Here is a 25,076-nt window from a genome sequence, read left to right on the forward strand (position 1 = left end):
TTTAAAACTAATTTGTTTTATGCCTGACACCACAAATACCACACAAAATGGTGGGTTCCCGGTTTCCATATATTTGCTGTAAATCCCATTTCAAGTTCCTGCCATGGTTCAAGTGGCAGCGTATCCCATTACCAATCCAGCGAACTCGAATTCGATCCCCGTCAGGAAAGTGAAGATACATCTTGATTTCGTAAGGATAAAGGCTGGTTCACAATAAACCGGGAACGGAGACGACAACGAGAACGGAAATATTGTTAAAATAAATGTATTTAAATGTGAGCATTCACAATTAACTATTGTGTTTACTCACATTTAAATACATTTATTTTAATAATATTTCCGTTTCCGTTCTCGTTCTCGTTGTCGTCTCCGTTTCCGGTTTATTGTGAACCGTAATACAAACGGTAAAATTTTGTGTCATGTATTGTATAGACTGAGTCAATAACATTCACAAATTCAGCAGGTGATCCCCTAGGTCAGTGACGTCAAAGCAAGCGTATTTTCCTGACCTTGACGTCGCGCGCGGGCATCAAGCGCCAGGGATGGAAGGAGGAAGGATTATGTACAGTAGTGGCAAAAAAACCGGACCGACCCTAGTAGCTGATTTCAGAGCCTTGTCCACTCCAGAGCACGATAGACTGGTAACTAAATCTTTCGTGGTTCGAATCCTGCCTGAGAAGGAAATTTTTTTTGTTCCTTATTCAAATTTATTCCCAATACTTCTCGATTGCACCGATATTTTACTACTTAATTAACTTATTATTCCCAGAACATGAATTTTACCAGCACTTGATAAGTATTGGAAATAAATTTGAATAAGGAACAAAAAAAAGTTTCCTTCCCAGGCAGGATTCGAACCACGAAAGTCTTAGTTACCAGTCTATCGTGCTCTGGATTGAACAAGGCTCTGAAATCAGCTACAAAGGTCGGTCCGGTTTCTTTCCCGCTACTGTATATGAATAAGCAGCCTGTTAAATTAAGAAACAGTGGTGTACAAACTTCAAACGGAACGTGAAATTTTATGTTATTTTTATATGGCTTATATAAGTATATTTTCTGTAAAAAAGGTACTAACACTAATTTCTTAATATTGCAGTTGTGTTTTAAACGTTAATAACATAATGAGTTAAGAAGGAATATTCACATAAATTCCATAGTAGTACAGTTATACTGCAGTAAGTGAATGGAACACATCATCTATAAAGAAAGTGATATCCCAAAGAAAGAGACTAAGTATGACCTGATAATTTGGAATTGATATTGTAGTATATTTAGCCTGAAAAATGTAATGAATAAACTGATTAAAACAATATTATAATACAAAGCAAAGTTACCTAGGTATATGTTTTAACTGTAACTAATATTACATAACAAAACTGTTATCGCATTATGCTTTTAAGTTGATACTGGTGCGCAACTTCCTATCATCAGAATATTAAATTATTTTCTCGAATTCTGCTGAAGCTATAGAGCTGACGTTTTACCAACACATGGGCACATATCTTTTGTTTATGTTGTAACAGTAGTTGCTTTCTTACTTCATTTCCATTCAAACATTTTCCATGCGAATATTTTCAAAATGTTCAATACACTATCTTCAGTAATACGTATTTACGATATATTAGATTTACGAAAACATTGTTTCAGTACCTGTAAGGCTGTTTTTTCTGTAAAAAGGTTGAGAAAATAATCCTTTTAAATAAAAAGCAAACTTGTGAAAAATGAGATTAAAATTAATACTTCTCAGACAAATCTGAAAATTAACATTGATACAGTTGTAATAAGTTCTCTTCCCTTTAAACATTGAATTAGTGCTGGCCATCCGTGTATGTAGCTGGACCAAGCGGGATATACTACCACTTTGGACTCTCTCTTTCCTTTCCGCTGCAAAACGCTCAGGCTCTCCTGAGCTCTAAAGCACCCGCTTGCGCCTATGGGCATTAGTTGACATGACTGCCTTTGGTCATTCGTTACCTCGTGAAACCAAATGCTTACGTGCGCCCCACAGTGTGCAATAACGCAAATCTAGCTGGACAAAATGAATAACTTCTATGCATTCTAACGGATTGTTAAGAAAATTTATACAGACCTTATAGGTAGCACATATTTTTTTGTACAAACTCTGATTACGTTTGTGTAAGAGGAACTGCCCCTTTATAGGGCTGGTTTTAAACAAAAATAATAACTTCTCTCCTATCTAACAAAATTTATTAAACATTGTACGTAAGTTACAAGTAGAATATATATTTTTGTACAAATTATATTTACGGTTCCATAAGACGAACTACCTGCTAACCCATTCCAGTGCATCCTTCAGTAGGCTCCAGTCTCTTCTTAGCCAGTGACCCAGCCAATTTCTTTTTATTCTTCTGAGCGTTCGAAAATTAATCATTCTTCACACACTCATTAATAGTCTTCCTCGTATGTAATCGTGAAAACTTTGTAACTAATTCAACAGTTCATAGCATAAATACACGTCAAAAAAATGACTTTCATACTCCATCCGCAAGTCTATCGTGCTATCAAAAAGGAGTGCGTTATATGGCAGTAAAAATTTTTAATAGCCTCCCTATCGATATAAAAAAATGAAACTCAAAACATAAAATTATTTAGGGCCAAATTAAAGAAGTACCTAATTTCTCACGCCTTCTATTCTGTAGGTGAATTCATGACATTCAATAACACTTCATGAAATTGATACTAAAACTATGTGTTGTACTAGTAGACTATATTGTAAATCTCGTCTGTATATATTTCATCTAGACTGTGACTATAAATTAAGATTTTATAATAGTATTAAGTTTTTTGACTTGTTCCATATTCTAGCTGCAAGCATTTATGAATACCATGGAATGTTAATAAATACAATACAATACAATACAATACTCTTTCTGGCACAGCTTTATTCTTTATTCTGTCTATCCATTTCATACCCTTCATTCTTCTCTTGTCCACACCTGTTGGGTAACGGTCAGCCCGTCTGGCCGCAAAACCAGGTGGCCCGGGTTCGATTCCCGGTCGGGACAAGTTACCTGGTTGAGGTTTTTCAGGGGTTTTCCCTCAACCCAATACGAGCAAATGCGGGTAACTTTCAGTGCTGGACCCCGGACTCATTTCATCGCCATTACCACCTTCATTTCATTTAGACGCTAAATAACCTGAGATGTTGATACAGCGTCGTAAAATAACCCAATAAAATAAAATTCTTCTCTATATACACATTTGAAATGCTTCCAGTCGTTTGTGTTCCCTTCGTCGTAATGTCCATGTTTCTGCCCCATACTTATTTTTCCTATTAAAAGCTTCCTTTGTCATTTCTGTCCTCTTTTTGACTTCCTGGGAGCTCATGTTTTACTACTTAAAGAACACCCCAAGCATTTGAAGCTGTCCACTTGTTGTATTGCCTCACTTCGAATTCGCACGTCTACCTTCTTTATTTTTCTTTTTATAACCGTGACCATGGATGAATGTAATAGGATATGAAGCTGCGGTCTGCACCATACAACATCTCCCGAACAAAGTAGAGAGACTAGCACCGGTGTCGTAGGCGGTGAACATTAGAACTACGTGATGGATATACTCCCGGAGTTCTTGAGTTATTCGTTAGAGACCGTTACTTGAGAAGACTAGATGGGAGCCTGAAACTTGCAAAAAAAAAATAAAAACTCGAAATAAATTAAGAGTTCGCGGGAAAAAGATGAATGTCACATTTCTGTTAAGGACTAGATAATGATCTAATTGAGTCTATGACTGCAAGATGTAATGCTGTTTCTACAGAAAATAAAGGAAAGGATTACTGTATTCGTGATGATAATTCTCGTTTTTACCATTTTTCACAAGAACAACATTAAATTTCGCAGTGATCCACTGATTTAGATAATAACATCAACCTTACGAAAACTGTGACATTCATCGTTTTTCCCGCGAACTCTTCAAATGTTTTGCCCCTGCGTATAAATGATGCGTGTGTACATATGTATGCAGTGAATGTTAAACAGTGATGTTTATGGACCTTGCAAAAATAGTGTTGTTGAATATATTGTAAAATAGTGGATAGTAATATAATAATTTAAATTATCTAACTAGTTTTCGCCGACTTTTGCAATGCACTGTACACTTAATACCCAAATAATATAAAACCAATTATCTAACCTTTGTTTTCTTTTTTGACCCTTTTTGTTTTTTATTTTAAGAAGTTGTATTAGACGGTAGTGTAAAATAGACTGTCTCTTGTTCGCTCCAATTCGAATTTTCACTGAAAGATGATTGGAAGAATAAAAATTTAAATGATTTTTTTAATTGGGTGGTTTCAGAAAGATGTCGTGTTTTATGTACGTAGTTAAAGTTTTGCCACATGATGCGTTGCTACATGTATGGAGTAATTATTCTTTTCACCACTTGGTGTGCTGTTATTTGCATGGAATAATTAGTTCTCCGGAGAAAAGCAGGTGGCAGCAAGATCAATTTCTACATTAACGCCTCTAACGTTTGAAACGGGAAAGTCATTAAGTTTTGCATCATATTTAGCGATTCATTTAGTATAGATTCCAGTTGTTTCCCTTGTTCTAGATAGCTTCTTTGTTTCTTATGCCCTGTGTATTGCCTACGTTCAGAAGAGTCCGTCAACTTATTGACTGCCCCGTGTATTTCAAGACCTCAAATGATTTCCACGTGTTATGAGACATCTAGTATATAATTTAACCCCTGTCCAAGAGGCGACGTAATGTAAAATGTGTAATTAAACTGAATTTTCAATATCGGGCGCTCAAACATATCGTAGGTCAATTGAATTCAAAGCATGTGTTTTCGCAATATTGTTACGTTAGTGTTTCTGCCTACGGCGTCGGGAAAGTTGTTTCAACTTCGATTAAACTTTGCAGTACGTACATTTATATTACATACATAGCTAATGTTCCCATGTAATAGGTCAGAGTTCGAATCACTACCAGAGTTTGTAGAATTTGTGCAGAGAAGAGAGTTTTGGAGACAGCTTTCACGAGTATTTCCGTTTCCCCGACATTATTCCAATATTCCATCATGAGACACATCCATCCCCGTCATCATTGCAGGAAATAAGTTGTGCCTATGGAAAATTATTTCTTCGCCACTGCTAAGGCATGAAATACAGCAACCGTCATTCAGAAAGTTCCGATCTTCCTTTTACTTTCTGATTACACGAATTATAAAGTCAAATATTAGCCCTCTCGATAGATTGGAGTTCTTGCTTCGTATGATTGTGGACCAGCCCCGGCGAAGACAGAGTCGTATTTATGTGAACAAAGCAAGGTTCCCGAGTGATTTTTCGTGGTTCTCCAGTTTCCGCACATCATCACATCATTCTACCTTCATTCCATGTGTTAATATTAATTATCATTAATCCGGTAATATTTACAAAAAACTATGCGTTGTGAAGTAGTATTATAACTCACACACAGATGGCATCAGTCTGAGAAGGATTAATACGCTTTCTGAAATGTGGAAGGGCAATCTAGTGGCGCTCTATCGGAACTTTATGATCTGTAGGCTGAATCAACAGATGGCACCACATAGCTGAGTTACTATACAGTATATACCAAGGATACAGAACTGGCGAGAGAGGGGTGGAAAGCATGGGGAAAGCGTTGGTTCCCCGTCCACAGTCCACTGGCGTTGAATAACGTCACTGTGCCCCGTAAGCAATCATATAACACAGACACTGAATACAAATCCCTTCTCCTACCAAGTCGAAGACGCGGGGCTAGAAGGAAGGGATGAGTGATGTTTTCGATGAGTGACGCAACGCCACAATTGTCGTCCAGTTCTGCAAGCCTGGTATATACAAAAGCGTGACTGTTGGTACTTCAAAAAATTGCAAAATTATTCCCATTCTATGAGCATAAAGCACAATAAGATTATTAGAGACTGCAGTGCTAGCCATCAGGTATTTTCTACATAGAAAAAAGGCTAAATTACTGTTATGATATTGTGTCACTTATGATTAGACTTCGAAGTTCAGGCTCCGAGTCGAAAAGATACAGGTTAACTGATAGCAGAGTATTGGACGCAGGTGGGGGGAACAGGCTAGCGTTTGTTTACTTTTTCCATCTATAGGAAATATCCACTGGGCTGTCTGTCTACGACTGGTTGGAAGTTTCGTACGTACTAGCACTGAAGCTGGGACAGTTTGGACAACGTGAAGTAATTGCGATGTCTATAACAATTCAATTGGAACAAATTTTAAAATACGAATTAAATTCCTTCTACAAAATAAACCTTAGAAGTAGAAATAAGTATAATATATTTTATTTGAAAAGGCAAAAGGCGTCACAGCTGCTGAAAAAAAACATAATTATGGCCTAAACATTTATAATCACATGAGTTTGAAGTAGAGTTGGGTAAAAAAATAGCTGAAACAGTTTTTTTGAAACTGTTACACAATTGAAATTGCTTCGATTGAAACTGTTTCGATACGAAACAGCTTCGTGATATAACCTGTTCCAACTGTTCCAAAGAGTGTTACACTAGTCCAGTGATTACTTCAACGTTCCACATGGTTCCAAGAGATAAACGGTTCAATTTCTAAACAGTTTTCCTCTTCCTTGCTGTCTGCAAATTCCCTAATAAATCTGATATTAATTATTAGCTGTCTATTGATGGAGAATATGTTCATGGTGCCCTAACATAGTGTTAATTATTAATATACCGCGAAAAATATCATCGGCTAATGTCACCGTATTAAACACTCCTAGAGTTATAGGCATTATTTTTACTGAAATCGATTCATATTGAATTGTATTTATTTACTGTACCCTTAACAGTGACCTACGAAAAATGACTTTCGTCGTCATAATACACTGAACAGCTGATTTAAAGACGATTCAAGGGATTTGAAACATGGTCCTGAAGCTGATGAGAGGTTGAAACTGTTGGAACACTTGGAACAGTTGGCACTGATGTTGTAAACATATTCTTACGGAACTGTTTCTTTGAAACTGTTATTTTGGAACAGCATTGTTCGTGAAACAGTTACAGTCAAAACTGTTTCTTAAAAAGAACAGTTTATCCCGTCTCTAGTTTGAAGTACCTTTATCTATATTAAAAATTATAACGTATAAATCCAAATTAGAAATATGAGATATTTAGAATAATAATAATAATAATAATAATAATAATAATAATAATAATAATAATAATAATAATAATAGCCTAATGTGTCCCTTGAAGGTCAAAGGCCTCCTGCTAGAGGGTAGCTCTGTTTCACTAACGCGGTGAGCTACTCCGCGTTAGGTTATATAGAATACGTAATTTAAATTAGCACAAATATATTTTAACGTACTGTATATTCCTTAGTACAGGCATGTCAAAACCCTGCACATTGTGCACTGGTCTGCGTGCAACGTGCAGTTCCTATTCCCCTACCTGGAGGGAGTGAATCGGCTGGGACGGGAACGCGACAGGGCTGTACAGTACCTATAGTAGCAGATCAGCTTTTGTTTCAGTAACACAGATCAGTACGGGTGCTCATTGAGCTGTGATTGTGAATGCGTTATGAAAAATAAAGTAAGGAGTCCACAGATTTAACGAAGAAGAGAAATCACGAATCATATAACATAACTGTTATGATGTTTTCCTCAGCCAATAGTAATTATTTTAAAATGAAAGGCTTTCATCATATCATGTGGACCTAATAGTGATATGAGAATTTAAATCATATTAGTAAAGTTCTCAAAATATGATATTCGCCTGCTCTTATTTCTTAATTAGTACTCTCACGGCAAGACAAACATGACAATGATGTTGTTTTGGAGTCTGTACTAACACAGCCATCAATGGTTAGACGACTTACGACGTTTATTTGATAAGCTGATGAGTGATGAGAATATAGTGAGTAATACATGTGAGGCTCTTGAGGTTGTAAGGGAAGGAAGAAAGCAACTATTTGTAAGGCGGAAAAATTTTCTGGAAAAATAATACATAATGGCGAATTTTCCACCTCACGTTACTACATGTATATGATCTAATATACTTACGTTAATAAATCTTTAAACTTGACATAAAGAAAATGTCCTCGCTTCACAGCTTGTGAAGTACTCTTTTAACTCAATTCGGTAACGCTCCCAACTTGCTAATACTTGCTCTCAACGTTTTCCAAATAAACTATATATCAATTTAAATTCAAGCTTAATTTGTCCAATTTATTAATAATAAAGTGAATTTATATTAATATACAGCAAGGAAATGATTCCAGTGTAAAAGCCTCACAATGTCCTATTGCATGTAATTGGGAGTAAAATATTTTCTTTCTTAGCATTTGTGCACCAATGGTCCCAATAATGCTTGAGGAACAATGAAAGAGTATTACTTTGAAATAATCAGTACCTACTACGTAAAATGAAATGTTGTGTTCGTTTTTTGTTGTTTCGAAATTACTGCAATATTTATATTTTCTTCAAATTCTGTATACAAATCATGTAAATAAATTATTCTTTACAAACGACTGCATTGTGAATTGTAACCGAGTAAGTCTATTGTTTCTTGTGTTACAATTATTGTCAAACATAGACACTGACAATAATTGTATTCTTTCCTTCTGCTAAGTATGTTTATAATGTCCAAATGTCAATTTAATTGAACACTAGAAGCGCAGAATAGATTCTTGTACATCCTTCCCGCTAAGAACTGGTAAGAGCAACACGTGAATGACGCAATCTGCACAGACCGGCGTTCCGCGCACATACATTGCACTTTCAGTGTCTGATTTTTGACATGCCTGCCTTAGTATCTTGTGAATTTGTGATTCCTGTACTTCATTTCAATTCATTTGATTCTCATTTTACTCTATTTTGTTATCAAGTTAACCTACAAAACTTTTATTCTGACTTATTATAAGAAATTGTTACTAAGTACCTTTGTAAAAATAGTATTTCCCTGTATGACTGTTTATAGACTTAAAAGATACATTAAGTTTCTACACCCGAGAGACGATAATGAAATGTATTCTGACCTACAGAATATTTACGTTTGTGCTTCAGGAGAACGTTTAAATTTTTTCATTGCTGAGTTTGTATTGCAAAAGCCCTATCTAACTGACATAATATGTGTATGAGGGAAGAGGACTACCTTGTCAGTTGCTTTCTAAACACTGCATTATTCTGTGTGTACTTAACTTCAGAGTAAATGTGCCTCAACTTCGAATTCTATTTATGAGAAGGGATGGAACTTGGGACACCGAACCTATGAAGGTAACTACATCGCGTGTTATACAAGTCGTGTTATTTACATCAACTCGGGGTAGTACAGGAACTTGTATTGAGGACTGCTATGCTTCAATCAAAATATTAGAACATATTTACGAAAGCGACTTACTTCATGTGTAGGCTATGTAGAACAGTCTTGCGAGCGAGAGCTCTTTATGCCCGCTGCGCGCGCGGAGCTCTTTTATCTGTAAATATTGCTAAAGTATGTACAGGTCTTGGAACACAGCCCATCATGACGGAAGTGAAGCTCTTAAAGCTTTCAAGGAAGAGAGGACGATACAATATTTATGCTTCGAGCATGGTGATGAAGTCCAGTGTTTGTTGTGTAAAAAAATATCATTTGCAAAAAATACAACATAAAACGGCATTATGAGACGCAACATGAAAAATATAAAGGCATTATTCAGGAAAAGAGAGAAATAAATTCATTTCGGAATTGACATCGAATGTAAATTAATTTGCATTTGGGTTAGTAGATTGTATCTAGATTCCTTTTATTTCTTTATTTTAAATGTATTGTTGATATTTTATTTGTTGCTTGTTTCTGAATATTTACTTTTATTAGACTACGTGTTTCTTTAATTTAGAAATAATATTTTATCTTTGATTGCACTTTAACTTATACTATTACTAAGCTCAAAATGTTAATTCACTTGTATTCTAATAACTATTTTCAGGATTTTTATCAAATATGAACTAAACGTTTTGAAAACTTTGATGCAACGAGCTTTTTTAGTAACGTCTATATAAAATATACTTAAAATTATAATTTCAAGACTATTAGACCAAATTGCACCAAATTTTGTACAGATTATATTATTATAGATCTGTTTATATAGTTTAAATTTCACAAATTTTGGCCGAAATTGTGGAAGTTTTAAAAGTCATACATACCCCCTTAAAGGATTGACCCCAAAAATTACGATGGCTCTCAATATCTTAATTTAATCAATTTGTTTTTTTCGTGTTACGTGCATCTCACAAATCACTCTAAGAAAACACATTACATAATCACGACTGGAGAGTAAGGACTACATTTTCACAATCATACAATCAATATTCTCTATTTCAATCAATATTGCCATTATTATTTTTTCAACAAATACTCAAAAGTACTTAGAGATCACACACGTCGAGCAGGTAGACCCTATTAGTTCCTCCTAACCAATGAAGTGAAGTATTTACATAATAAATAATTGCTTTTAACAATTAAATGTATTACATACAATTAACTTTTCCGATTTCTCTTTTGTTCCTAAAAAAACCCTTCCCTTTGTGATTTGTTTATAAATGTAAATGTATATTAAATAACTTAGTAATTAGCCCTATTACGTAGCCAGAAATTTAGTAACGCAAGTTATTGTAATAATTGCTGCCTTTATTCGCTGCATGTGCATGTACTGTACATCCCTGTTGTCTACGTTACGACGCTACGTAGTGGATGCGCTATGCGCCCGTGATCAAGGTCGAGCTCTTCTACCATGATTGGGAGCTAATATCGTCTAATCCCTGATGTAGAATATCTACTGAACTGTACCTCCATTTGAAAACCTCCTCGAAGAAGAATTCTGATTAAATAATTGTTTTTGTAAAAACTAATGAAGTCTGGTAGTTACGGGAAAGAGCAAATAAAATCTGTATTTTTATAAACACTTTAATTTTCTGTTTAAGTAGCGCAGAACTCACTGGTGGGTGGAAACAGACGGGGTAGTTGAACGTTGGGGCCATCGATCCTTAACAACCTCCCTTTTTCACTCTGAAAACTGAGTTGGTCACGTGCAGTTCCTTGCAAAAACATGTGTCCTGTGTGCAGTCGAGCGTTAACAGAAAGTTTAATTTTGCTCTTTGAGCGTCAGATAGAGTCTACATTTTATTATTATTTTCACTTGTTAATTAGTTGTATTGAAATATATTTTTGCATAGAAATAATTCTCAGTATAATAGTGTAAGTACATGTGTATACTTTCACACATACAGTGGATACTAATTCCCGCTTGTAAACGCTAGGGCGTGATACACGGCATCAAGACTGTCACAAATCGGATAGAATCCTAACATTTTTTTTGCGATATGCGTAACATTTATGAAAGATAAATTGAAGACATTTTTACAGCCCTAGTCATTTTTAATGAAATTGAGTTAAGGACATATTTGCTACTATTTTAAATGTTTATAGACTCCAAAAATGACACATGTCAGACGCAATAGCCACAAGGATAAACACCAGTTGTACAGAAACAGGTGACGTGCGTTATTCCATTTATTTTTATTGTTCTCCTGAAAAATAGCAATTTTGACAAGGGTTGTTTTTGTAATAATGTCTTCAATTGTAATGCTGTTTGTCAAATTCCATTCGCTGTAACACATCCACTGTAGGTCTATTGATTTAAGGGGTTAGGTACAGCTTACAGCAGTAACATTTTTGGAAATATTCAACATTTTCTTCCTTCATTACTGTATCGTATACAATAATGAAAATTGGTATATGTAAAACACTCTCCTTCTGCTATATGAAAAAAATATTTTTACAATTTAAAAGACCATATATATATATATATATATATATATATATATATATATATATATATATATATATATATGTTCATAATTCATAATGGTGGTAGATCACTGTGCAGTGATGAAGCCTTTCTCCCATAACTCATGAACTTTTTAACACTTTCATGTTCTATCTCTTTTATTTTATTGCTGACACTCATGTTTAAAATATCATGTTCTTTCAACTACATTCCTTAATAAATAATATTTTTTTTATTTTGTGTTAGAAGGAAATTTGACCATTTCGTTTAATGAATTTATTTTTTATCAGACAATCTATCAAAGGTAGAGAAGTGATCTTGCATCATATTGTAGTTATGACATGCATAAATACACGCAAAAAATTTAATCACAGAATGTTGGATAGTTTTTTAGTTATGTGGGGAAACTCATCACTGCACAGTGAACTGAATTTAAAATATATATATATATATATATATATATATATATATATATATATGTATATATATATATACATACATAAAGCATTTTTTTTTAAATCGTAAGAATATTTTTTTAATACGAGAAGGGCAGTGTTTTACACATACTAATTTTCATTATTGTACAAGATACAGCAATGGAGGAAAAAAATGTTCAATATTTCCAAAATTTTACTGCTGTAAGCTGTACCTAATCCCTTAAATGGTTTTCCATTGCCTAATAATATTGTGAAAATTTTTCCAAATTTAGTTCCGTATAAAAAAAAAGGGGGGATTGTTAAAAGTTTTATCCCACAACACAAAAATTAATATAATTTGAAACCTATTTTCCAGCATAATTCTTAGTTAACTAGATGCACATGTTGACACAATCCGAAAGTACACTCTATGTTACTGTATCCAGCTGAAATAGAATACATGTTTTAACTGAAAATATTAGGGCCTAATTTTCATTATTTTCTTTCGTTTCATTTATTGTATTCCATAACTATTACAGCAGCATTGTGGTTTTAAGATGTGGAACAAGTCGAAAATTACACAGAAATACACAGAATATAGCACACAGGAGATTAATTCATTTTACAAGCTTAAACAATCCATAAGTTGAGTGGAAGCTAAGATTATACAGAAAGTGGTTCATTCTGTTGTGAATCTTTCCTCTTGACCCTTCAAAGCTTTAAGACTAATTGTCGTTAAAGACCATAACACATGAATAGTGAACTCCTTTTCTTATAACAGTTGAAATTAACAGAGAATAAACTGATGGAGCCCACACCTATGGAGTAACGGTCAGCGCGTCTGGCTGCGAAATCAGGTGGCCCGGGTTCGAATCCCGGTCGGGGCAAGTTACCTGGTTGAGGTTATATCCGGGGTTTTCCCTCAACCCAATAGGAGCAAATGCTGGGTAACTTTCGGTGCTGGACCCAGGACTCATTTCACCGGCTTTATCACCTTCATATCATTCAGACGCTAAATAACCTAGATGTTGATACAGCGTCGTAAAATAACCCAATAAAATATAAATAAAGTAAACTGATGGAGATTTGGTTTCTTCCTTGTTTTGAAATTGTTAATGTTTTTATTAGTTTAAATGGGGAGGCGAGACCTGGCATGTGAGCTGTGCGAGAAGGGAAAGAGAGTTTCTTTCAGGATGATTAATACTATACGAATCTACTGACAAGAAAGTTCATCTTAGACTAAAACATACAGTATCTTCCCCCCTCCATACCCGTTGGTGACACAGCCACAACACATGATAAAGCCACAGGACAGATCATGCCTCTTCTACTGTTGGCCTACTAAATTATTTTGATTTTAATATAAAATATCATCAGGGAAATATTGTACTGAGAAGGTGCGGTAAATATTTATAAAATTTGAAAAATATCTTTACTTGGTGCCATTTTATGCACACCTGTCTTTACTTTCACAGCTTCATTCTGTAAAACAAATAATAATGTTTAGTTTCAGAAGTTTCCTACAATATTAATGGATATCTCAGTGTGGAATTAAAGTATGCAAAATATGACATTTTAAAGGTGTTTAAATCGCCAACAGAAGGTAGGGATCTTAATGTATAACAGACAGAGCTCAATTTCGGAGTAATATAGATTCTACATACAGGGTATATTAAAGTGGGGAAAACCAGGTTTGGATTCCTCATATGTATAGAAGAAAAAATGTTATATCAATGTGGCTCCGGAAATGCTTAGTTTCTGATTAGGGCTTGCTAGTGTGATCATAGTACACCCCGTACTTTTGTTTTCTGGAATTATTGTGGTGCATTCTGTTTATATTTTCTTAGATGAACTGTTCAAAATATCGAACTCATGCATGATCCAAACATGTTTGGCATCCACGTTCACCAGATCTCAACACATTGCACTTCTCTCTGTGGAGGGCACTTAAAGTCGCTGGTGTATTCGACTTCTATGGGCAATGAAGATATCTTCGTCAGCAGACTGTACAAGGCTGTCAGAGAATAATACGTACAGTATGTCAGCAATTTGGAAGCATATTCGGATCTCGCTGAGGCGACGAGCTGCGGCCTGTATTCAGGCAGGAGGTGAACATTTTGAACAGTTCTTCTAAAATAATTATAAACACAATGTATCAAAATCATTTCAGCAAACAAACGTACTGGTTTGCACTATGATCATATTTGCAAGCCCTAATCTGAAACCAAATATTTTCGGAACCATTTTCAATAATTTCTTCTACACATATGAGAAATCCATGCCTCGAGTTTTGCCCACTTTTTTTTCTATACACTTTGTATGTATTTCTGTTTAAGTAATAATTCAACTCCAAACCAAGAAGCTTTGTGGAGTGATTCTTTGAGATCAGTTCCATTTAATCTAATATTGTAGAAAAATTGAGGACAATTATTTGTACTAAATTTTATTACGCTTCTTTTACTAACACTAAGTGCTAGTTTATTTGCACTAAACAGGAATGGCAAATTTGCGCTCCGTAGAACGCAAACGTTACCATCCCTAATTGCTCCACCCCCTGTCAACGACTCTTTCTTCGTTTCTGTTTAGTCAATCAGCTGCAGAACGTACTGTAAACACTCAGTGGCGAGCAGTTCACAGAATATTTTAAAATGGCATTGTCTAAAGCAGTGGCCGGCAGATGCTGCAGTTGTGACGTAAGAGCCAGTCAGATCGCAAGAGCTTGGGAGAGCGAGCATTTGAGTCGTATTAATGTTAGCACACACCAGCGCTGTGGCGTCAGTGCAGCAGTAGAACGGGACTGTTGAAAACAAAAGGATCTATCTACATTTTATAGAAGCTTTCCCCAGACAAGATTCCCTCGATTGCATAGATTTGCTGCTAGGATGTTGAGCATATTCGGATCTACGTATGTATGTGAACAGTTCTTTTCTGTATGAAGATCTGCAAACCACAACATAGAAACCACCTGTCTGATCTGAACTTGAAACATATTCTTCGCTTGTGTGTTAGCCAGGCTATGACTCCAAATATTGCAAAATTAGTACGCGAGAAAAGAGGAAAAAAATCTCGACAAAGCGATTAGTTTGGGCACGGTAGTGACACGAAGTGATGGTGTGTTTCAAAAGTTGAAATATACTTTGCATACTACTCACCAAGATAGGGCCTATATAGTTTAATCTGTATATTATGTAGAAAAATGTGTGTTAAAAAACACTGTTTTCAAGTTTCCGAGTAGATAAAGTGTTGCAGTACTGCTTAAAGTATTTATTTATATGTTTGTATGATTATAGCAGTTTCAGAATTTCATTTATATATGCAAACGCTTCTGCAAGTGGCTGTATTATGAGTTTCATATTATTGTAAGTACATTAAATTTGATTACAGACCAAGATATTTTGTTACATTGATTTATCACGGTTGTACAGTTTTGTTTTCGTACAAATGTATTGTAATTGTGCTGTTTCCATACTATCTCAGAAGAATGGATCGCGCTCTGTCAGTGCATAGACCCGCACCACGCTGTGCTCAGTATGCAGAGATTGCCGAGCAAAGAGCAGGGCGGCTACGTCGTATGACGTCACAGAGCACGGAACATGCCGGTCACTGGTCTAAAGCATCAAGATAAAGCTTAAATATTCAATAGGAATATTATTATTTTATTGTTCAAGGAGTTAGTATCTGCCTATTATGTTACGTTCAATTTCGTTATATATAGCATTATATCACGTCATTTCAGTGCTGCCAGTGTTAAAGATTAGGGGAGAAAAAACAAACTTAAAGGCACTGTAAAAGAGGTAAGACCTGTCATGTGACCTTATCATGTGCCGTGGCTTATCACTAGGACTATGAAAAGCAGAGATGGGCATCGTGCCTCACTTGAGAAATAATGCCTCACTGACCTTCACAGAGCTTATCGCTCTGAGTGACATCATCTTCACAGCCCCGTTTCTTCCTCACGCAGCTCCTAGGCGTTGGGTAGGTTCTATATCAGTTTCATAAGCAATATCAGTGGTGGCATAATGGCAATATCAAAGCAGTGTGTACGCGTTAGAAAACGATTATTTCATGAGAAATGGGAGGAAGAGTTTTTTTTTTTTGCTGTTTAGAAGGGGAGAACATACGATGCATGTTATGCTCGAAAATCCTATTAGGCATTAATAAACTTAATATACAACGACATTACTTCTTATGTCATAAAGAACATGCCGAATTAGAAGGTAAGACAAATTAAATGTTATTTTTCGTAATATTCCGAAGAAAATTTATGATCTTAACAATTGCATAGTATACTAAATACGACATTATACTTTAAACACGCTGCATTAAAAGGTACGAAGAATTAAATGTTGTCTGTACGTATTATTTCCAAAATAAATTTATAAAAAAATATCAAATGTGCGTAGAATACGAAATATGATTTTCTGAAATTATTTTAGGTCGAGAACGTGCAAATCTATTAAGTAATCTTGATAAACGCCAGAATATTTAAGAAAATAAACGTAGATAACCTGATGGAATATTATTGGCCAGTTACGCAATTTCTCGCCTGTGATTTAAATCAATTCAATGATGGAGAAATAGTAAAGAGGTTTATGATTAAAGCTGCCGAATTAATTTGACAAATTGAATAAAAGTTTTCGAGTCTCTCACGTTAACCAAGCGCTTTCCTAATAATTCGCCACTGACCGCCTTAGCGATTATGATAAGGTGACGCAGGTCATAGCAGTTTATATTTCCCATCCTACTCTGCAGTATCCTCTCCTAGTAAACAAACTATTTCAAATCGAGTGCCTCACGTAACCGAAAATAGTGCCCATGTATGATGAAAAGGGAGCAGTTAAAGCTAGTGATGATATCGAGTATAGCTGCGGCGGGTGGAATGAGGTGAATTTCCCCTACAACTTGACGTAAGCAGCGGTACAGACTGTACGCTGCTTACGTCAAGTTGTAGGGGAAATTCACCCCATTCCACCCGCCGCAGCTATACTCGGTACCATCACTAGCTTTAACTCTACTTATCACCAATGGGGATAGAGGGGGAAGATAAGTTTTAGTCTGAGACGAACTTCCGTGTCGGTAGATTCCTATAATATCAACCATCATGTAACAACTCTCTGTCTGATAACTCAATCTTTCCTCCTCTCACAGCACTCATGCCAGGTCTCGTCGCCTCATCCCTATATATCAGCTAGAAACTATATACAAATATATTATTTAACGTTATCCAACGATGTCTTCGAAACTGTGGTTCCGCTGTTTCTTTTTTGTCATTTCCACGTGTCGGAAGAATATACTCCAGTCTTGTAAAGCGACTTGATTCAGAGCGCAATTTCTAACGTAAACTATATGCAACAAAAAAACTACTCTTAACATTGTTTTTCCTAGCTGAGACCTCTACTTTTACCTACTGCAATTCAACACTAGCAACAAACGGAACTTCTGGAAAATGTTTCCTAAGAGTGAGTTGGAAGAAGTTTATTTACATTATTTATTCCAGTCCTTTCAAAGACTTGGCCTACAAAATGTTACTTGGCTTCACTGTCCTCATTTTCGCACAAAAAAATGAATGCTTCTATCCGAGGTATGGGACTAGGAGCTGTACAATTACAAGTTTTAACTCGCAGTAGGTATTGGTCTCTGAAAATCGTCTTTCTTTTCTCAGAAGACTGCTTTGTTATTTTCAAACTGTCACATTCTGGATTAGGCCACATGAAACAAACTCATAGTTTAAAACTTAGTCACATTCATATTATTTAAACAGTATTGGAGTTCAAAATATTTTAATAAGAGAGAATAGTTTATTTAAAATCTTAGTTTTGGGATTAATGAAAAGATATTATCTTTCTCTGAAAATTTAAAAGGTGTTCCTTAGTTTTGGTTTACAAGAAGACAACATGTGCAAAAGGAAGCATCCTTTTGAGTCTCCTCGACACTGACAGTAATTTGGTTATAATCATTTATGTGTACGCGCGTGCGTGCGAGAATGTCTATCCACGTGTGGACCGTGCTCTCAGATTCATTATGCACAAAACCACTGGGAGGTACAGACGAAATTAGCGATTAATCTACGGAGATGACAGAAGCTCACTATATAATACAGACTGCTTTCCGAACAGTAGCAGATCGGCCCCTTTCTAGCATGATTATTCAACAGATTCCTCGTTAAGACCAGGAAGCTATCGTAGCACCGGAAACAGGAACACTTCGGACGTTCTCTTTCCCGTCCGGCTAGGGGCTCAATCGTAAACGTTGTACAACAGAGCAACAACTGGCTGTTCGTCTCCACTTGGCATCGACGAAGCTTGTACACCTTACCCTGAAACCATAGTTTTATATGAAATCAAATGAAATGATGGGAATATGAATGTGTAATGGAGTATGTTCGTTGAATAAAACTTGTATTCTTAAGGGAAACGGGAAGAGTTTGAGAGAAGCGCGTATCTTTTCAGCAAGTTTTACTCCAACCGATGCCGAAAATCAAACAGCTTCTCAGAATTGCTCTAGCATGAACTACCGGAGGGACAATTTCATGTTTTATAACAATTTGATATTTAGTTTCTGCAAAGTTAAGGATTTACTTAAGGGTTAAATGCTCAGAGTAATATCGCTCGTGACCTGTAACAGTCAACTAATCAGCTTATGACGAAGTACATCAACCTCAGTTAAACGTATTAACCATGGGTTACAAAATAGCGGTTACAAAATAACCATGGTTAGAACGATGCTAAATTTATTATTTCCATAGGCTAGGGCTATACTTACTAGAGATGAACAAAACTAACTGCCTCTTTCACTCGCTGTGCTCGTTGCATTTGTCTTTCAAGTCTCGTTTCATCATTCTGGTGCGCTTCGAATCTAACTCATCATTCTCAAATTAGCATTTGGTCAGCGTGGAAAGATTTCGTAACTTTGAATAACATACATCATTGAAATAAGTAACATTATAATAGTACATTATGCAACGAGCCTATAATGGTAGTAATTAAGACGCAAGTATGATTGTTTATGAAACGAGCGCAAGCGAGTTTCATAATTTTCATACGAGCGTCTTAATTACCATTATAGGCAAGTTTCATACGGCTTTTTATGCTCGACCATATTTCTAACTTGAAAGTATTGAAAATTAGGTCTTTTTATGGTTATGTGCGAACTGACCTGAATTGTGAGATGTGCGCAGACGCGAAAGTATTGATTTTTTTCCGAGGCCGAATGTAATTGACCTTGGCACAGAATAAGAATGAGCATTAGTCTTATATAACCTGGAAATTGATTTAGAATTGAAAAACGAGATGACAAATTGAATTTATTTGAATATTATTTACAATTAACGCTAATAATTATAGTAACAGAACATAACCTTCTGCGACAGTATTGGATTTCCAGCCTCCGTGACTTTTCGCTAATTGTCTGACGATTGCATATCCGAGAATAATCGATATAACGGTACAAAGCTGACTTGTGATTGGCTGAAGACCTGTACTTTAATGAGTAGGTGTACTTTAATGGCATGCATTAAAGGACTGCTACCAGGTGTATAATTACTACCTTTCGGCATGGTCGAGCAAAAATGTTTAAATGAGACAAAAAGAGAAAAACCGAACAGTATCTTACTTATCAAAACGTTCTGGTTCTATTATGTGATATTACCTATGGTTATATAAATAAAAAAGAAACAATTCTCAAATAAATTTGCATTTCTAAGAAATATAAAACATAACGTTAATATCTTTTTACTTGAGATTGCACACTTGATCTAAAACATATGAAAAGAAAATTCCTAGCCTTTGAATAAGGGCCTAGTAATTAAATAAACATTGGGGAACGGATTATTATACACTGAAAGGCAGAGATGAAGTTTCAAATAGGCTACCGTACTTAATTGTTTATACTTATATAACAGTTGCCAAAGTAGATAAAAGTTCAGTCAGGAATAAAAAAAACTGTGGCGATTCAAGGCTGCTTGACGTTCGGGACTTCAGGAGTGATCAATCTCGACGTCTCGAAACACTCACAAGCAGTCTTTATGTCAACGACGCGACGTATAGAATATTGTCGTGCGGGTTTTCGGCTTTGCGGGCGCTGTTAGTCTTGCTTTCTCGATTGTTGTTCATCTTTAATACTTACACATTGTTAGCCAACACCACATTTCACCAGGCTAAAATACGCGATAGTACTTTGTTTCTGCAAGAGACACAAGGAAACATCCATATCGTTGCAAAAGTAAGAGCCAAAGTCTAAAAGTGACTGCACTTCATTTCGTTCTCCTTCCAAACGAACGTAGGCCTAACCATTATTTTTGTATTGCATTTGTTTGCCTGTTGCGCGCTGTTATATTTTGTTGTTCAATTCCTTTGGTTTCGATGGTGTCAAGTTAAAATATTAGAGAATATGTCAGTCGTACTTAATTACTAGATTAATACAAAAATATATACAATATAAAGTCTTAATTACGATAGGTAACTGGAATAGCGTATAATAAGTTCATATACTCTCTTCGTAAAGCCTTCTATGTAGGAAAGGTGATGTATCTGGGACCAAACAACACTTTGTCTTGTTTATATTGTGGATAAATCGCACTGCATTTCTATGGATATAGGCAGTATTCTGTATTAAAATGTTGAAATCACCAGTTGCATAGAATTTCAGTGTTGTAAGCATCCTCTTCATAGAAGAAAGAGGATAAAATTTTTACTGTGATATTCCAAATGTTCCCTAATTCGTCGCAGCGCGAAGTAATACTGTAGGTTTCAATAAACGAAATTTCTCCTGAAATTGTCTGTCATTTAATTCCTCGAAATGATTTCCTGTCCCTAATAACACAACTTCACCCTCACAATTATCCCGATCCAACTAATCCAATTACAGGAATACGGCTTCGAAATCATATGCTGCGAATCTGGCTGCCATTTTACTTCACCATTAATCACTGATTATCTCCCTTAACCGTTCTAATATGGCCGGTTATAAATTATCGTGATCAGCCTCCCGTTTAAGTCCTGACTGAGATCGATGCACTTTGGGGGGGGGGGTGTACATCCTGCTTAACTGGTCAAAAGAAATTATTTTTGTTTTGTCCAAAAACTGAAGTATAGAATTTCCTCTTTACATCTGTAAAAGAATATTTATTTATTTATTTATTTATTTATTTATTTATTTATTTATTTATTTATTTATTCACTACTACAAAACATGTGTTCCAATTACAGTAGAATATATTATTATAACTATAACTAACATGCAACAAGAAGTTAACATATTATCATGAGACTATTGCCATGTGTGTATATATATATATATATATATATATATATATATATATATATATATATACTGTTCTTTGTAACATAAGATACACATTTAAATATTTAAGCATAATAAAGTAGGAATCAGCTCTAATAATTCTTAACAGTACTTAAATCATTGACATCAAGTAATGCTTTACATAACTTTTTCTTTTACATATTGTAAGTCCTGTTTATTTGATAGATGATTGTATGTTTGAAACATTAATAAAAGTGGAGACATTGTATGATATTGTGTTTTTGATGTCTGTAAGTAAAAGGGAGATCGCTTTCTCAAATTTTATTTACCAATATTGAAACTAATTAGCTGTAGAAAATCAGGGTTGCCTATTAAACCATTTATGGTTTTGAGCAAATACATTTGTTGTTCTGTTATCCTACGATTACCGAGAGATGACACATTGAATTCAACAAGCATGGATTCATAAGATTGGAATATGTTGTAATATGAATGTTTTTTTTTTCATATATAGCAGTTTTAGAATTTTATTCTGTACTCTCTCTAGAATAACCGAGTGCGAGTGATAGTGAGGGTTCCAAACTATAGATGCGTAGGCTACTCTAATTTACTTCGTATTAAACTATTACATATTTTAAGACAGTTTCAACATTCATGTTCTAAACATATGTGTTAGTTTTCGACTTACTGTCAAAAATAAGGACCAGGAGAGTACTAGACGGCACCGCCTGTTGGTACATTTGTCACTTGTTCTCCGAAACTTGAAAATTTAAAACTATTTCCCTTATATCTAAAAGGTAAAGGTAAAAGGTAAAGGTATCCCCGTAACATGCCATGAAGGCACTTGGGGGGCATGGAGGTAGAGCCCCATGCTTTCCATGACCTCGGCACTAGAATGAGGTGGTGTGGTCGGCACCACGCTCTGACCGCCTTTTACCCCCAGGAAAGACCCGGTACTCAAATTTATAGGAGGCTGAGTGAACCTCGGGGCCGTTCTGAAAGTTTGGCAACGAGAAAAAATCCTGTCACCACCTGGGATCGAACCCCGGACCTCCCTTATATCTAAAAAATTATTAAAGATAATTACAAGAAATATTGTATAGTTATTGTATATATCATGATCTACAACGTGAATTAATATCTTTGTCCTATTATTAATAGAATAAAGTATGAAAAGTATTTTACGTAAAAGTTTTCAGGAGCATTTAGAAAATAAAAATTGCTTCTTGCACTCAAAATAATTTTATGCTCGACCATGCCGAAATGTAGTAATTATACACCTGGTAGCAGACCTTTAATGCATGTCATTAAAGTACACCTCTCATTAAAGGTCAGGTCTTTCAGCCAATGACGACTCAGGTTACAACTGTTCAGCCAATGACAGGTCAGGTTTCTACCGTTATAAAACCGAAAGTATCGATTATTCTCGGATATGCAATCGAAAGAGAATTAGCGAAAAGTCACGGAGGCTGGAAATCCAATACTGTCGCAGAAGGTTATGTTCTGTTACTATAATAATTAGCGTTAATTTTAAATAATATTCAAATAAATTCAATTTGTCATCTCGTTTTTCAATGTCTAATTTCATTTCAATGTTATCTCTGTAGGTTCTTATGGCCTAGCAAGGTCAATGTGGACATCTGTTCCTCGGAAAAAATCAATACTTACGCGTCTGCGCACATCTCACAACATACGGGACATTGCTCCAGGTCAGATACAATAAAATTAATAATATCAAGTTAGAAATATGGTCGAGCATAAAAAGTCGTATGAAACTCGCATATAATGGTAATTAAGAAGCTCGTATGAAAATTATGAAACTCGCTTGCGCTCGTTTCATAAATATCCATACTCACTTCTTAATTGCCTTCATTATAGGCTCGTTGCATAATGTACTATAATGATACTGCTTCACGTTGTTACCAAAACCTTCTGGAATTGGTCGGACAAAAGATATTCAAAATATTCTTTTAAAATTGTAGGAGTTAGGAGGGAAACGGTGATTAGTTGTGAAAAGAATTGCCAAATTTTCGAAAATTTAACGTATGGTATTATTTTTAAAAAGTAGTGGGTCTTGTAATGAAGATATGAGTAATAACGTGGTAAATTTTCAGTTTAATTCAGTAAGTAATACTTGAAAAAATGAACAGGTAAAATTACACATTTTTTGTGTATTTGAGCTTGATGAACCCCATTAAAAATGCTTAAATAAGATTTAAGTACCAATTTAGGCGGTGGTTACATTTCACACGGCTGATGCACGTGAATATTATTCCGTTACTTTTTTACTGAATAAGTAATAACTGCTTCACTGTGTTAATATCATGATAAATTACCTGCAGTCAAGTAACAAGGATTCGGAGAATGACGGACACCACTTCGAAACTAGTTAGCCAAGTAATTTACCATAATATTAACACAGTAAAGCAGTTATTACTTATTTAGTGATTATACAGGGACATCATTTTATTTTTACTAACATTTTTAATATTAACTTGCCTATACATCTGGATCAACGCCTTTTGCTACCCCACTCCACGGCTGGAGTTCGATGATACTGGCGTAATATACTAACAAATCACTTTACTAGGTATAGGAGGGAAGAAAAGTAGTTCATCCATTTACGTAAACTAGGATATATTGCGCTTTTGAGTTTGATCATTTTCATTAGGTTTTTGTTTAATCAAAATACAGTACTGTATTAACAATGAGTGTTTTTACTCACGAACTGAACTATCCATGTGAACGTATTCATTATGCAGTGTATATTATACTGTCTACAGTACATTGGCGTACAATATAGAGAATGAAGTTAAATTGAAAAATAATCATAATATGGATATTTAAACACATTTTTTTAAACGGTGGCCGTTCATTTCGATACAGGCTTCAGTTCTAATTTGCATATCATCGCACTATATACTATTGTATTTAATTCCAATTACCAGTTTCGTTCTTCGTACTAGTAACTCATGTTGAAATAATTCTGTACCCACTCTATAAAAGAGTACCTTACGTACTGTAAATTCAATCTTCACTTCTGCCCGATACGAAAAGATAAAATTACTCAGACATACTATCTACTGTCCGTCCAAGTGGTTATGTCGTAGGGTCGTAGAAAGGGAGGAAATCACGTGACAGTTAATTACTTAACGAGGCCCTTTTATTTAAGTTATTTTAAACAGTTGTATAATATTACGTAGACGTCCAATTCTTAACAGAAATTAATATTCTCAGAAAAGAGCTAAGACAGACCAGCCACTAGCTGGCGAATAGAAGCTGATGGGGTAAACCGGGATACGACGTAGGCAAATGGACGACAGTACCTGTGCGAAAATGATTCAATATTGAAAGCTCTTTCGTCACTGGAAAACGCGAACATATTTTTGGAATGTACTGTTTACTATGACCGTAAGGCTACTATGACTGTATATGCTGTCTTGGATCTGTGTGGAGGACGGTTTGAACTTCATTAGTAGAAGTGATGGGAGTGAAGTACATTAAAAAACTCAGGTACAATAAAAATTGAAGTAAAAATAAAATGATGTCCCTGTACAAGAATTAAAAGAATGTACCCAAGGCTTGCGTTAGCGGCTTGGCACTGTGATATTGCTGTATTTAAGTGA

At 35.2% G+C, this 25,076-nt stretch overlaps 1 protein-coding gene across 1 annotated transcript in view; it reads left to right on the forward strand.

Annotated features, from left to right (window-relative positions):
- Positions 1-25,076, forward strand: part of Ptp99A (Protein tyrosine phosphatase 99A) — a 1,121,389-nt gene that overhangs the window by 551,370 nt on the left and 544,943 nt on the right. The gene's annotated exons all lie outside the window — the stretch shown is intronic.

Source organism: Periplaneta americana, chromosome 10 (assembly GCF_040183065.1).
Source record: "Periplaneta americana isolate PAMFEO1 chromosome 10, P.americana_PAMFEO1_priV1, whole genome shotgun sequence".
Taxonomy (NCBI): Eukaryota; Metazoa; Arthropoda; class Insecta; order Blattodea; family Blattidae; genus Periplaneta; species Periplaneta americana.